This window comes from Mus caroli, chromosome 16, assembly GCF_900094665.2.
Source record: "Mus caroli chromosome 16, CAROLI_EIJ_v1.1, whole genome shotgun sequence".
Taxonomy (NCBI): domain Eukaryota; kingdom Metazoa; phylum Chordata; class Mammalia; order Rodentia; family Muridae; genus Mus; species Mus caroli.
In genome coordinates, this window is record NC_034585.1 from 90327741 (window position 1) to 90342785 (window position 15045).

Consider the following 15045-nt stretch of genomic DNA (forward strand, 5'->3'; position numbering starts at 1 on the left):
CTTCTTCTCTCTCTCTCTCTCTCCCCCTCCCCTCCTCATACCCTAAATAAGCTCTATTCTATACTCATCCTGTGACTGGTCCTTCACGGGGAAGGGATGCCTCAGCATGGGCACTCGGAGGCACCCCCTTCCCCAGTACCATACCACTCGTCCACCACACATGCCTGGCTTCTCTCTCTCTCTCTCTCTCTCTCTCTCTCTAAAACACAATTGTTATTTTTAAAAAGGAATCATCAACACTACTGCAGATGTCACACTAGGGCTCCTTCAGGCTCCCAGTTCCTCTATCCACAGCCCTTGGTTTGCATTTCAAATTACCCATGACCTTCAGATCTCTTCATCTGGGCCAGATGCTGATCTGTCAGCTCTCTCAGAGCAATACAGAAGGGTGAGACCCAAAAGTTTAGCCGGGGAAACCCCCGGTTATGAAAGCATGTTGTAACTCTCGGGCGGAGCTCAGTCATGTGAGTCCTGCCTGAAATATGACACTTGGGAAAGACCATTTTTGGGCATAGCTGGTGTGATGACATCGTTGCAACTGGAACTGACATGGTTTTTGTTCCAGGCGCTATGAGTAACTGTCCCCTCCCTGCCTCCCGAAGCCATGTTCAGGTGGCACAATGGTTCAGGATTGCCAAAGCCAGTTCCCACAAGCTGTCTCCATGTGTCCAACTCTAATCTCTTCAGATGTAGAGCCAGGGTTCAGCATGTGATCACATGGCACAGCAGATCAGAAGCACGGGTTCGTGCAGTCCAGTGGACCAGAGAGAGGCGGGCTGGCTGGAAGACAGAACATGGAGGCTATAAAAACTGCACATGAGACATAGACTCTGAATAGAAAAGAATTACATGTTGGCTGTAGTCACCTTCACATGAACCTGGTGCTGAGAAATAACACCCACTTTGGGGTTGGATGCGGCTGTCCATGTCATAAAGTAAGCACATAATTAATGGCTGCAACAGCCAGCACCATTTTCAAAGTTCACTTTCATCTGCCATTCCTTTTTTTTCCTTGAGAGGTTGGTTTTACTACACCCATTTTGCAGATGTGGGAATTGAGGCTTAGAGAGATAAAACTCCTGCACCAGAGGGGCTGGATCCTGATCCATCAGTGTAGCTCCTGACTTGCTATGCCTGATGTGTATGGGAGCTAAGGCTTCGGTCCTTGGAGCGTGCACATGATACATATACATGTGAGCAAACACCAAATGCACACACATGCACACACATGAGAAAACACCCCGCTGCTTTCACATTAGCTGTTTCTGTTCCTTTTAGTCCACCCTCCCACATCTTGTAAGCATTAACTCCGTGGGGCTGGCATCCAGGGCCACACATGGGCAGCATTTATTTTATTATTGCTCTGCAAGCTGTTGTGTGACGTGAGGATGTCACCAGTTTTGTTCCTTTTGGGAAAATAAGCATCATCCACCCCCAGCTCCTTTCCTGCTGTGTGGACATAGACACAGCGTCCGTGCACCATCTACCCTGTCTGGCTCTTCACCCCAGCCTCCACTTGCTGCACAGGAAAGTGGTGCTCCTGTGTCCACATCCTCCTGTTCATAAGATAACAGCAGCCTGCCTTAGTGCACCACGGAGACCTAATCCTAATCCAGGTGCCTCTGTAAAGTCTCTGCTGTCTCTGAACCCAGCCCCACCTTGAGGTTCTAGGGCTGGAAGTGAATGGACGACTCTGAGAGGATTCTTCTGAGAGGATTGTTCAACTCATGTCCCCAACACTGATCAGATTCATGATAGCTTCAGTACCCCACGCGGTATCTGTGCTCTTGGATCTATCTTAAACGTTAAAAATATTACAGACACAGAGAGAGGCTCTTACTATAAAGAGTAAACAAGGGGTGAGATTTGCATTGCTAAGGGCAGAGACAAAGTAAAATCAGATCAAACACTCAAATGAAACCCAGAGCGAAGAGAGGACTGAAATGCAGCCTGGTGGTAGAGCACTTACCTGAGCTTGTGTAAGCCTGTGGGTCCCAAACTAGCACAGGAAAGGAAGAAAAGGAGGAGAAAAGGGAGGAGGGAGGGGGAGAGGAGGGAGGGGAAGGCAGGGAGAGGGAAGGAAAGGAAGGGAGAGGAAAGGGTAAGGAAGGGGAGAGAATAGGACTGGGGGGAAGGAAGAGGAGGGAGAGGAGGGGGAAGAGAGGGGAGGGGAAAGGAGGGGGGAGGAGAGGGTAGACAGGAAGGGAGGGAGAGGGAGGAGAGGAAGGGCCAGATAAAAAGAACATTTTTTATTTTAAGATTAATTTTATGTTTTACCTACATGCATGCATGTATGCCATGTGTATACATGCCTAGTGCCCTGGAAAGAAGAGCAACTCAGGTCCCCTGGAGTTACACATGACTGAGAGATGCTGTGTGGGTGCTGGGAACAGAACCCAGGTCCTCTGCAAGGGCAGTGCACGGTCTTAGCTCCTAAGCCATCACTCTAGCACCAAGAGTGGTAGAAGATTTTTTTTTTTTTAAAAAAGGACACAGATAACTGGTAAATAGGAAACAATACAGCATTAGCAACTCAGATATATCTAAACATTAGGCAAACATGAAGCAGAGGGATCCCCAAAAGGAGTCATCCCTGTGACCCTCACAGGAGGGGAGCATTTGATCAGAGGGGGCTTCACTAAGAATGAGCTACGCTGCCTCACCAGCCTTGGGTGAGCCGAGTCTGACAGAGAACACCCCTGCTAGGACCTGCTAGAGTTTGGGTAGATGGTGCCTGGGAATGACTGCGTCCCCTGCACTGAGCTGTTTCCACATTCCCAGTATACTCCAAGGACCGTGCTGCTAGTAACTGTGTCTTAAGAGGAACACAGCTAGGGACACTGGCTGTCCTCCTGTCTTCCAGCCCAAGAGAGGACTGGCCCTAGTAACTAGGTACCTGTTTGCCTTAGAGACGGAATATTCTACAGGGTTCTGAGCAGGTGGCTGGCCTGGAGGGTTCCGGTTAAAGGAAGCAGAGATGTGGAGCCTCTGAATTTAGGAGGCCTGTGGCCATAGAATGTCTCTTCTGTGCTCCTAGAGTGACTGTGAGTGATCCTGTGAGTGGTGACGGCTCAGGCATTTTCCCACATCAACTGTCTCTCCTGTATCCCAGAATATCTGTGGGTGATGACATTGTGACCATTGGGCCAGGGTTGTACAGCTGAGGAGGAAGAGGAGGAGGAGAAAGAAGAAGAGGAGGAGGAGGAAGAAGAAGAAAAGGAAAAGGAGGAGGAGGAAGAGGAGAAGGAGGAGGAGAAGCAGGAGAAGGAGGAGGAGGAGGAAGAGGAGGAAGAAAAGGAGGAGGAGGAAGGGGAGGAAGAAAAGGAGGAGGAGGAAGGGGAGGAGGGGGAGAAGAAAAAGGGGAGGAGGCGGGAGCTGAGCAAGAAGTGTTCTGCCCTCCAGAGTGTCCACAGAAAGGAATCAGAACACAGGAGGAAGGGCAGGAGCCAGGAAAGTTCCAATTCACTGTAGATAGCAGCAGGTCTCTGGTTTCCCTTCACAAACATCTCAGAGGTCCTCCCTGAAGGACTGTAAAGGCATTCTGGGAAAACAACAGAAAGGCATGACCAGTCTCTCCTACTTTCCCAACTGGTGTTGCAAAATACATCATAAAAGCATCAAAGAGCAAGGGGAGAATAATGCGTGGTTTGGGTAAAAATAGCAATGTTGACAGAAAGCCTAGGCATGCAGCTCAGCCGAGAATATACAAGAAGGAAGAGTTCACAAGCAAATGATCAAAGGGGCCTTGAAGGAAACTGCAGACTCCCCACATCTGCAGGGACTAGGCCAGGAAGGGCACCTCTGCCCTGAGGGAAAGCTCTGGACAACTGGCCCCATCTCTGTCTGTCTTAGTTGTTTCCCCTTTGCTGTGGTAAAATGCTCTGACCAAAGCAACTTAAGGGAGAAAGGGTTTATTCTGGCCATGGTTCAAGGGCACAATCCTTCACAGTACAGAAGGAAAGGCAGCAGGAGCCTGAATGAGCTGGCCCTGCTATATCCACAGCTGAGAACTAAACACGTGTAACCAGCTTACAGTGTTACTCATTGACACACTCCAGGATCCCCTCAGGAAATGGCCTCAGCCACAATTAAGATGGATACAAATCAGTGAACACATTCAAAATCGTCCTTACAGGCATATCCACAGGCTCATCTCCCAGGTGATTCTGGGTCTCATCAAATTGACCATTAACACTAAGTGTCACAGTGTCCATCCATGGTGTGTATGGGGGAGAGCCTAATATTGGAGCAGAGAGACAGCTGGAGCTGGCTCTGAAGAGCCCAAATTCAGCCTGACCAGGGGCCCGTGTTCCTATTGCTTCTCAAGAAATTGGCAGAGTCCAGAGGAACCAGGGTCCCAGGGAGAGGATGGTGGGTTGAGGACTCTGGTGTCCACCCAGGTGGCCCACAGGTTTGAATCATCCCTCCTAGTAGGGGCTCACATACCCATAGGCCACCTGCTTGATCCTGGTTTAACTCCTGTCTTGCTACTGCTGTTTGATGGATGCTAGAGTTCCCTTTAACTGATAGATTCATGCATTTCCACAAACACAGGTACCCAGAAGGCAGCAATGGTGGGGAAGGATGCAACGCTCAGATCTTGAGGGGGCTGGAAGTGATGTCATCTGAGCCCAGTAAGGATCAACTAAGAGATGGTGACAACTGTCCACACCCTTATTCCTACCTTCCCACTGACTGTCTGCCAATGCTTGGGCATCCACTGACCAGGGACTAGCCATCCTTGGGGGGGGGGTGTCCACCGACTCTGCACCCAAGGTGCTTCCCTAATGCTGTCTCAGGTCCCGCACAATTGGAATGGAACAGAAGTTGTATTCCACTCACCTCATGGGCACAAGCATGCCAGCAGAGGTGCATTAGAATCTGGGGAGCATGCAGCAGTGGGCACTTCTGATGAGAACTTCAGTTGTATGGCATTGCCCACCTTAGTCTGTTGGGCAGGTCTCCTGCTCTGTTTCCAAGAAGAAGATAAAGTAACAGAGAGAGCATGGAGCTCTGAGGACCCAGAGTTGGTGACATTCCATCAAGGGCATCATTAGGTAACAAGGGGCAGATAGACTATGGTCACAGTGCTCTGCAGACGTTCCCCAAAGAGTGATGGGAAGTGGGGACAGTTGGAGAATACCCAGGCAGTAGCAAGCAATGTAAGGTCTAAAGGTCAGACACAGGCAGCCTGAAAAAGTCAGGGGCTTTTGCACGGCAGTTTCTCCTAAATTGAAACATTTCATCCAGGAGGGAAGGTGAGGATTGGTCTACAGAATTTCCCAGTGAACTCTACTGCTATACCAGAAAAGAGGAAAATAAAATAAAATAATAAAACAAACAAAAAGACACTGAATCAAAATGCACTGTATATACTTTTTCAAGTGTCATGTGCCCGTACGGCTTTTGGTTTTGATTCATCCATTCATCAAAGAAGGAAGATTTTGAGATACTACCACAGACAGACAGACAGACAGACAGACAGACAGACAGACAGACAGGCTTCCAGGCTGTAAAACCTGGACTCAGAAACATGTAGGGACCACAGCTGTGGCCTGTGAAGGTTCCCTCCTGTGTGGGGAACAGGGGCAGGTTGGTGTAAGCAGTGTCGTTAGGACTCTCTAATTGTAGCGCCGATAAGAAGAAATTGCAAAGGTAAAGGAATCACAGAGCTCAGAGCCATTGGCTCAGTGGCAGGGAGCTGACCCAGCATGGACAAGATGCTGGATTCTACACCATTGGATCCAAAACCAATGGTGACACCTCATGTCAGGCACTTAGGTCGCTGGAGACTTTTCCATAGGATTCCCACGACCTTCCATGTTTGCATACAATGAAGTGAATGATTTTATTCCATGCGTGCTCTCTCCACCTCACTATGAGACCAAAGCAACAGAGCCAGATGTCAGACAGAAATGTGTAAAGAAACTGTGAGTCAAACAAATGTTCTTCCCCTAAGTGATTATCGATCTCAGCACTCTAGGCACAGGTTTCACTGCTGTGAGCAAATGCCTGACACAAGCAACCTAAGGGTTGATTTGGGCTCACAGTGTGAGGACAGCCCGCGACAGCAACAGGGGTGACTGGACATGTTGCACACCCAGTCAGGAAGCAGAAAGAGACAAATCTGTAGTTCAGCTCCTTTTCCTTTAGATTCAGTCCTGGAACCCACTCCAAGGAAAGTGCTGCCCACACATAAGGTGTGTCTCCTCGATTCTATACCCTACTCTAGATAGACCTTCACAGGCACACTCTAAGAGACTTGTCCCCACAGTGATTCTAGAGCCTGTCAAACAGAGAGTGGGGATTAACCCTCACCCTCGGGATTCCATTCCAGTGGTGACAGGTAGTTAACTGACATGAGTTCTTTTTTTAAAAAATCTCTCTATTAGTAGAAGGAATTTGCATATTCTTTTGCATAAAAGAAACACAGAAAGAAAAAACGTTTCTTTCTGGGGTTGTGGGGGTGGGGGTGGGGCAGCTCAATGACAATGTCCATTAACTGAGACAGGATATCTAGCTGCCCAAGGGGTGCTGCTGACTCCAGAGGAGCTGCAGGATGCAGGAGGTGGCTTTCCTGACATCCTTACCTTCCTTAAAGACTGAGAGCCCATGGGTTAAATATGTGTGTTCCTATTTAAAATGGTGGGCTATATACATATGCATATGTATTTATATACATGCATACATATATATGTGTGTAAGATACACACACACACATATATATATGTGTATATATGTATGTATATATATACATGTGTGTGTGTGTGTGTGTGTGTGTGTGTGTGTTGGTCATCATAATATGGTGACCATCTTGGCTAAGGGGTCCAGAGGAATTTTTCTGGATGCTTTTTAATCTAAGCTGCTGGTTGCAGGAACGTGACCCACATGTCTCAGCCTTCTTATGGCATTGACAAAGGCTCATGAAGTTTTCTTTCTGAAGTTCCTTCACTTCAAGAGTTTTTGACTCATCCAATCCAAACAGGCATCTCAAAAGAAAATAACCGAATACCCAAGAGGTGTGTGGATGAGACCCAGAATTAGTAACCATCAGAGAAATGTAAATCAAAGCCCCCAAAGAAGCTCTGCTTCCCATAGGTCAGAACAACAATGACCAAAAAGGCCACAGATAGCAAACCCTGGCGGGGTCAGGGAAGAGCAGAGTCTTCACCCACAGTGTTGGTGGGGAGCATGGAGAGCGAAGCTACTGTGGGAGTCTCCTCAGAACGTGGAAGACAACTGCCATGTGTATGATCCAGCCACCCCACCTGCATTGTCTGCATTCAACAATGGGAAAAGGTAACTCTTTATCAGCTGGAAATCAGATGAAAATAAAAATATATCTTTATTCCCTGTCTCAGTCAGGGTTTTACTGCTGGGAACAGACACCATGACCGAGGCAACTCTTATAAGGACAACATTTCATTGGGGCTGCCTTACAGGTTCAGAGGTTCAGTCCATTATCATCAAGGTCATGCCAGAATCCAGGCAGGCATGGTGCAGGAGAAGGAGTTGAGACTTCTGCATCTTCATCTGAAGGCTGCTGGCAGAATACAGGCTTCCAAGGTACTAGGATGAGGGGTCTTAGAGCCTATAGCCACAGTGACATGCCTACTCCAACAAGGCCACACCCACTCCAACAAGGCCACACCAATCCCAACAAGGCCACACCCACTCCAACATGACCACAAGGCACACCCACTCCAACAAGGCCACACCTACTCCAACAAGGCCACACCTACTCTAACATGGCCACACCCACTCTAATATGGCCACAAGGCCACACCCACTCCAACAAGGCCACACCTACTCCAAACAGAGCTATACCTGGGCCGAGCATATACAAACCATCACATTCCCCATCCAAGCTTATTCTTGGGCCTTGAATTTCCATAGGTGACCACCTGTCCTAGAGCATCAGGGTCAGGGGACTGGAGAGAAACACACCCTGTCCTGGTGTGAGCCTGTGACATTTGGAAAGATGCCTCAGAGAATTCCACTCTGCGTCCTTTCTGCAACTCTCCTAGGAGACAGGCATTGTGCGGTGGCAAGCTTTCAGAGCAGGTAATTGTCTTTCCAGAGCTCTCTTTATTTACCTGCATAGTAAGTTCACTCTGGTGGGTGGAGAGCTCTCACAAATGGTGAAACCAGAGTGGATCTGAAGGAGAAGCCTCCAGGGCTCCTGTGTCCCCAGCGACAACCTGGCAGGGCAGCTGGTCAAACAGGCTTGCCGGCCCTTTGTTGGAGTTATTTACAAACATTTTCAGCTTTCAGACTCCTCTGTGGAGAGGGATTTGTGGATTTTTCTGCTATCAAATGTCTTTTTCCTCCGGTTTCCACTAATCACCAGGCTCAGGCTGTCCCAGCTGCTCACCTAACACATGTCCCCTGAGAGTCTGCTTTCCCAACTCCTGGCCTGATGGTGTCTGTCTTTATCTCCTTCCCTTTTTCCTGTCTTCAGAGACCATCCCTCAGTGAGCATGACACCCCAGCCAGTCCAGGTTCTGCCTCAGAGGTTGGAACTCAGTGCCCTCAGCCATTCTGTCCCCTTTGGCTGTCTTGATTGAGATTTGAGCTGTTACCAGCTTAAAGACCAAAGGCCAGAGTCCCTATGATACCTATAACCAAGGATCCCGCTGTTTCTGAAGCCCCATGTTCTAGTTTTACGAACTGTCCAACCAACAAGCTCTCTGGAGGCTCATGGCGGTTTTCTCTGCATTTTTTTCTTTAATTGTGAATCCTACTGATGTAGCCTGTACCAATCCAACACTGAGGAAAGTTTGCCTTAAGTAGAATACTCTGTCCAGAGTCACATACCCTGCAGAGCGAAGGCATGCCAGCATCTGAGTCTCACTCGGCCAGCCCTCTCCTCCAGGCACACCCTGGCATTTGTTCTCCGGGGTCATTCTGCATTGGGAGTGTTTTTGCTAGGTTTCCAGGCCTTCCCAAGGAATGCAACTGGGGCAAATTGAAGGCTTGGCCTTGACCTCTGACCTCTGTGTAGCTGATTTTGCCGAGGCTCCTGAAGACTGAGACCAGAGGGGCAGAGACACAGCACAGGGACAAAGATGTGTTGACTACTCTCTAATAAAACACCAGGACCCCAGCAACTTGAAAAAGAGTTTGTTTGGGCTTTCAGCCCCAGAGTCCATGGTGGCTTCAAGTAGCAGGTGTGGAAGCAGGAGCAGAACCTGGGAGCTCACATGTTGAACCACAAGTAGGAGGCAGAGAGAGAGAGAGAGACAGACAGACAGACAGACAGACAGACAGAGACAGAAAAAGACAGAGATACAGACAGAGACAAACAGAGAGAGAGAGACAGAGAGAGACAGTGAGTCAGAGAGAGACAAAGACAGAGAGACAGAGACAGACAGAGATACAGAGATAGAGAGACAGACAGACAGAGATACAGACAGAGACAGAGAGATAGAGAGACAGAGAGAGACAGAAACAGACAGAGATACAGACAGAGACAAACAGAGAGACAGTGAGGCAGAGAGAGACACAAAGAGAGATAGAGAGAGACAGAGAGAGTCAGAGAGAGAGAGAAACAGACAGAGATATAGACAGAGACAGACAGAGAGACAGTGAGATAGAGAGAGACAAAGAGAGAGACAGTGAGAAACAGTGAGCAAGACAGAGACAGTGAGCAGAGAGACAGAGAGAGGGAGAAAAAGACAGAGACAGACACAGACAGAGACAGATAGAGAAAGAGGAAGAGAGAGAGCTCAAAATGGCACAAATCTTTAAACTCTCAACTTCCATTCCCAGTGACGCACTTCCTCCAACCTTCGAAGTTTTCCCAAACAGTGCTACCAAATGGGGACCAATTATGCAGATGCTAGAGACTATGGGGGGAATCTCATTCAAACCACCATGCAAGGCATCCTCAGGGCTCCGTGGGCCTCAGCACCAAGACACCAGGGCAGCAGTGGTCCAGATGGGGACCCATCCTTAGACACACAGTACAAGCTACTTATGAGGCCAGAGGAAGGACATCTACTGAGCTCACACATCGAGGCTGAGCCACCTCTCTGTTTCCTCCTCCCTCGTAAGCAGTGATCTCTGACCTCCACAAACACCGTTGAGATACTCTCAGCTCAAAGAACAGCCAATCTGAAGCTGGCTTTATACTTGAATATTCTTTTCTGTTCCCTCTGCTGATGAAATTTCAGGTCCAAATCATTAAGATCGGGCTGAACAAAAGCTGCTAGATGAGCGTAATGGCAAAATTGATGTGCAAGGACAATCATTCCCCCTGCGCCTGCAACATTTCTAACATCGGGTACAGAAGCAGTCCTTCAAAGGAAATCAAACCAGTACCTGGTCCAGTACTAATAGAGTCTCTGAACAGGGTAAGGGCGTGAGTCAGCTCACTCCATCAAGATCCACAGAAAGCAGTCTTCACAGTAGTAAAGGCGTTCTCTGACCATTCTTCCAGATAACTAGGAAACAGAGGGTGTGCGGAACAGGATGTATGGGGTAAGAGGACTTCAGAGGGCAGCAGAGGGACACATGGCAGACTATCCCCTGAACCAGCTGATAGAAGGTGTCCCATACAGAGGCCCAGTGTGGCTTTAAGACCCTGGCCCTTTTTCTTGAGCTTCCTAAACACATAATCTATAACACAAAACTCCAAGGCTCAGCCATGGTTGTTAGAAAGTCCCAGATTTAATGCTTGCCTTGATTGGAGACCATCCCTGAAGGCTGAAGGCAGCTGCAGTTGAGCCTCCCAGTGGCCCTGAACCTACCTACTCCTGCCTGGGACTCATCCTGCATTCCTTGAAGTGAAGCTCTTTCTTCCCTAAGACCTCACTGAACCCTAAACTATGAGAAGGAGAACAGGTTGTCCAGTCACCTGTGGCCCTTTGCGTGGGATGGATTGACTCAAAATAACCCAGGGCCATGTGGGATGCACAGGACCATGTGGGAGGCAGCAGGAGTATGGTGGAAACCGTGGAAACCGAGAGGGAATCACCATGGCAACCAGCTCTCTAGCCCTCTCTTCCCTGTGGCGTGGTCTAGACTTCCTCTCTCCAGAACCTGTGGCCTGAGCCTCTTCCATACTGCGCTGCAGGACCTAGCAGGTCTCTGTAGATTTGCAGAGTTGGGCAAAAATGAACATTTGGTTTGTAGTCTCTGCACTCAAGGAGGAGCCCAAAGCCCACAACCTTTCCAGAGCCTCAGGTCCAACACTATTGGAAGGTTTCTTTCCCCCCAGAAATAAATAGTTAAGATAAAGTCATAATAGATAAGGGTAGGCACCGCAAGCAATGACAGGTCTTTTTATAAGTGAGAAAATGGAGTCAGGAAGATTCACGGGGTGAAGTATAAGAAGACAGAAGGGCAGGCAGAGCCCGGAGCAGAGTAGCCATAGTCACAGAATGCCAATGAGGGAGAGCCAAAGAGGAGCTGGAGAGAGGGTAGGAGAGGGTCTCCAGTGTGCCTGGGCTGGTTCACACACTTCTGAGGGCAGAGCCAGGTGTGGTACGACTGTTGGAAGGACTAGGTGGCAGTGCTTTGCTCCAGCAGTCGTAGGAGACTCAGGCAGTACCACGGGGGTAGAGGATGGCTTTATTTAATTCAGAGTACGCTGTATGGCTCTGCTATTCACTGGAAGCAGCCAGCGATCTATTCCAGCTTGTGAAAGCCCTTTAATACCATAGTGTCTAGAGTCACAAGAGCGCTGCTGCTGACATAGGGGAGACAGGGAAAGGAGTGATGATGTTCCTTAAAGGATTTTTTTGTCCTCCTCAAGTCTGTTTCATATGAAATGCAAAAAAAAAAAAAAAAAAAAAAAAAAAAAAACTAAAAAAAAAAAAAATCACCTGTAATGGCTGACATTTGGGAAAACAGTGATATATCTTCCGTATATAGAGGTATTTTTCAAAGAAATGTTCTATGTTAGTACAATTATACACATGTATGGGTCACAGTGTGCTAATTTGGTGTATGTATGTGACATGATGACAATTCTGAGTCACGCGCACTTCTCTCTCTTGGACATTTACTATGTAATGTTGGGGACTGGAAGCACCTTAACTCATTCTTTATAAAATATACAATACATTATAAATGCTACTTTATCATTCCACACCATTACCAATTTGACACTTTCCCCACACACCCCACCTTTCAATGCCTCCAGCGACCTCTGCTCTGCAACTCAGCTTCTATGACTTCACTTCCTCTGGCTTCCACACACAAGCAAGAACATAACACTTGTCTTCCTGAGTCAGGTTTGGTTTACTTAACATTCTTCTGCATAAAATGAATCATATGTGTTCAGAGGTGTGCTCCTCACAGTCTCTGCCCAACCCTACCCAGACATCAACCAAGCCCCTAAGAAGGCCGCTCTTCGGTCTCCTCTTCTTTGCTGAGTTTCTGACTATACAGAGGTTTATCTCCATTGCAGATTACTCCTGTCACAGGGGCGTTTACCACACGGTGGGTGAATCCTGCTTGCTTCCTTGGCTTGGCTTGGCTTGGCTCTGGCACTCCCATTAGCCTTGCATATTTGGAAATATTTCCGAGTGGACGGCCCCTCAGAAACGCAGGAAAGCCATTCTCAATCCAGAAAGTAGGCTTTGCCAGCCTTGCTTTTGTTTATCCTTGAGCAATTAGTGACATCACATCTTTTACAGAAAGGACTTCCAGGGATGACAAGTCTTGACCTGCGTCGTGTTCCTCACTGTCTCCTGAGCTGCGGCCTGCTCTCATGGCGTGAGGAGTCCGGTTTACTGGAAGTTTGGGTAAACAGCAGTCCTCTGAGTAATTAGGATCCAATTAGGCCACAGTTTCATGTCTGCGTGAGTCAAGCTCTTACCCAACCCCTGGGAAGAATTAAATAGGTCAGGCCTCTGTTTACAGAGCAGAGCCATGCTGGCGGCTGCAGGCCGTGTTCAAGTTATCCCTGGTAGCTAGAGGAAGCCCATCCATGGTCTCACGTTGGTCCTCGTGAAAGTGGCTGAGCCAAGGCCAGAGGACGGATCCATCCTCTCCGATATGGTCTGTGGGAGGGTCCACAGCTCACTGGTCTCAAGTCCCTATCTCCTTATGCTGACTGTGAGGAAGGACCAGCCCTGCCCTGTGAGTGACAAGCTCACAGCCACTATCCTCGTAGGCAGTCTTGCCGCAAAGGACACCTATAGTGAGTCTCCCTGCTGACTAATGTCTAAGCTGCCTCACAGTTCCCAATCATGTATTAGATTTTGAAAAGTATACATGCGTTCACATGTACGTTTCTACACATATGATGGCAGGAGGCACTCTTCAGTGACGTTCGTTCCTCCCATGCTGGCTGACTTGCAAACCCCAGAGATCCACCTGTCTCTGTCTCCCCGTGCTGGGATCACAAGTGTGGCCTCCAGTCCTGGTGTTTTTTGTTGTTTGCTTTCTTTTTTTTTTTTTAAATGAGAGTTCTAGGGATCACACTCAGCCCTCATGCTTTTAAGACCAGTACTTTATGGCCGGAGTCATCTCCATAGTCCCTCAGATATTTTAAATATAGTTTCCCCTGTACCCGCAGAGTACTCATTCTTGGAATTCCTCTGTCAGCTCCATAACACAGTCTGTGTGTTTGACTTCCCTTATATAGGGAATGTGTATGAATGTGATTTATAAGCCTCATAATCTGCTTAGAAAACAGTGGTGGGAACAAGTCAGCAGAGATGCATTTTTTTTTCCTTGAATAAGTTCTACCCACAGTTGGTGGGATCCGTGTATGAAGAACTTACAGAAGGGGAGGGTCCGTCTGAGACTGGAAAGGACAGAGACTAGGGCCTGGGCTATGAGCTCACTACCTATTCCCAACCATGGCGGACGCTTTGCTCCACTGCTCTGCACACACCTTCTAAGAAGAAAAGCAATCTCTAACGCAGACACAAGGTCACGGTGACAAACGGCTGGAGAGAAATTGCTCTGATCATTTCTGTGTGTTTGTTTTTGTTGCTGGTTTTATCATTTGGTTTTGTTTTCAGTCTCTAGGGTCTGTCCTGACACCTTTTGGTCCTGTGGCAGTGATGTGCATGTCTCCTGGGCTAAGTAGATCTCGTTAGATGTTTACCAGCTGCCGGATGCATGTCTGTTTTTACTACTATTGTTTGATTGTTGTTTTGTTTTGTTTTGTTTTTAGGTTTAACATTTTTCACTCTTGTCTACTTCGTGTTTATTTTTTCCTCCTTCCTATTCTGGGATTTAATTTTTCATCTCTTAATGTGAAAGGTTAGATCTTTTCTTAGCTGTTTCCCACAAATTTGAACATGCTGTGTTGTTATTCTCATTTAGTTCAAAATAGTGTTAATCCTTCCTGTGACTTCTTCTCTGACCCATGAGCTATGTTGTTTAACTTCCAAATATTTGGGGATTTTCCAGATTCTTCTGTTGTTGACATATTAAATTCTGCTGTGGGCAGAATATAAACTTTGTATGATTTCAGTTCTCTTAAATCTGCTGAGGTCTGCTCTTGGGTTCAGCACAAGATCTGTCTGAGTGCACATACAAAAAAATATACATTCGTTCTGTACCTGTCCTGGTCGACACGGTCACATCCTCAAGTCATCTTGGCAAACAGCGGTTTTTAGACCTAACATGATTTTTTTTTAACAACTGTTTGTTTGTTGAAACTTTTAGTTTTGTGTGTGTGTGAATGTGTGTGTGTGTGTGTGTGTAATGTGGAAGTGCTCATACCATAGTACACACGTGGTGGTCAGGGGACAACTTTGTGGATCCACTTTTCTGTGGGTTCCAGGAATTGGACCCAGATCACCAGGGTTGCGCAGCAAGCACCTGAACCCATTGAGCCCTCTCATTGGCCTTTGTTTTCTCATGCTATGAGATCTGCCCACTTCCCCTTGGGCTCCGGCTGATTTTGCTTCCATCTTTGTGCACACTGGGAGGAGTGTTATTTCTCTGTGATGCTCTGGACCTCTGTCAGAAGGAGCATTCCCGTCTCTAGCTGCATATGTATCGAAAGATGGCCTAGTCGGCCATCAATGGAAAGAGAGGCCCATTGGACTTGCAAACTTTATATGCCCCAATATAGGG